The 1,539-nt window shown below is 54.7% G+C and overlaps 1 pseudogene; it reads left to right on the top strand.

The window, feature by feature from the left end:
- Positions 1-228: 228 nt before the first annotated feature.
- Positions 229-543, top strand: LOC121159833 (annotated as a pseudogene).
- The last annotated feature ends 996 nt before the right edge of the window (positions 544-1,539 follow it).

The raw sequence follows: 1,539 nt of genomic DNA, 5'->3' as shown, positions 1-1,539 counted from the left end.
GAGTAAGGCTGTCTGTCCTGGAAGGTGCAAAGCCCAGGCACTCGGTAGCAGCCCCCTCCCCTTTTTTCTCCTCCCCAGTATGCATCAGCCGCTTGGAAATCAAGGCATCCATCGCTGACTCTGGTGGTGTACAAGGCTAAGCCCCAGACAGGTGCAACCAAGGGCCCAATGCACCAAGAATTCAGCCAAGAGTCCTTCTGCTTAGGAAGCCGTTAGAAAACTGTAGCCATGGCTCTGCGCTACCCCCATGGTTGTGGGCCTGAACAAGGGCTACAAGGTAACCAAGAGCGTGAGCAAACTGAGGCATAGCCACCACTGTGGGCGCCTAACCAAGCATGCCAAGTTCATGCGGAACAAGATCCGAGGGGTGTGCAGTTTCATCCCCACAAGCGCTGTGCCATGGAGCTGCCCGAGGTCTCCAAAGACAAGTGCACACTCAAGTTCATCAAGAAGAGAGTGGGTACACACATCCAGGCCAAGGAGAAACGCGAGCAACTGAACAAGCTGGCTGCCATGAGGAAGGCAGCTGCCAAGAGGGACTGAGTGTCCCCTCCTTTCCCTGTCCCACTCCCTTCGCAATAAACCTCCCTGGGCCCTCAAAAACAAAGGCTGGGGCAGGGGGCGAATTCAGCCAAGGCCACAGAGCAAGAACTGTAACGCTCGGATCACTCCCAAGGATGACAGAGGCCCTGTAGTCTCCCTCTGCATTCCAGGAGGGTCTGCTCCATGACATGGACTTTGCCGGTCGTTCCAACGATCACAAGGTACCTGTTGAGCATCCGCAGGGTGCACCTGCTGTGTACCTGTGATGCAGACACATCCTGAAGAGGAGCTGGATGCCATGGCTATCCGAGTCCTGGGTCTTGGTGCTGAATCTCAGTGGAGACTATCCACTGGCCTTGGAGTGAGTTGCGAGCTTCCAAATCTACTTCCACCTCGCACTGGTTCTCCTACAAATTTCTTAGCCATGGCTCCCAGGTTGAACATTGGTAAATTGTAAACCACCTCCTGGAAAGTCCCTGGAGGGACAGAAGCGCTCAGCACAGTGCCCACAAAGCAGGAAGGTCGCATATGATGATGTGGATGTTGGTGCTAACATGGGATGGTAAATGATGTGTGTCCTCCTCCCTGGCCATGCTACACAAGGCTCCAGGTGCTGTCCTTAACCACGCAGTTCCTGTCAGGAGAAAGCAGCTGGCTCTAGGTTGGGGAATCTAAGACCACATCGCCTCCTGCACTTGGACTGACAGGTTCAAGTGCCTAGTGACAGGTGGCATGTCCGTCCAGAAGTCTGCCTACAGCCAAAGACAAGTGGGGTGATTTTGCAAAGCTGAAGAGTGCCGTGACACCAGCCCCAGGCAAAGACTGGGGGTTGGGGGTGAAGGGTCTGGAGCCCTTGAAATGGCAGGCTTCCTGTTCCTACCTCTCACTGGCCCCTAAACCATGCTCTCAACTCCTCCCTCCATAACAGTGGAGGGGAGTGGCTACTGGATCTGAAGTCAGAACCATATTGGGAGCTAGCATTAGTGAGACTGGGCA

Source organism: Ochotona curzoniae, unplaced genomic scaffold, assembly GCF_017591425.1.
Source record: "Ochotona curzoniae isolate NIBS_2020 unplaced genomic scaffold, NIBS_Ocur_1.0 contig_430, whole genome shotgun sequence".
In the NCBI taxonomy this organism is placed as follows: domain Eukaryota; kingdom Metazoa; phylum Chordata; class Mammalia; order Lagomorpha; family Ochotonidae; genus Ochotona; species Ochotona curzoniae.
The sequence above is the reverse complement of the archived record's forward strand: the minus strand, read 5'-3'. Positions and strand labels throughout refer to the sequence as shown.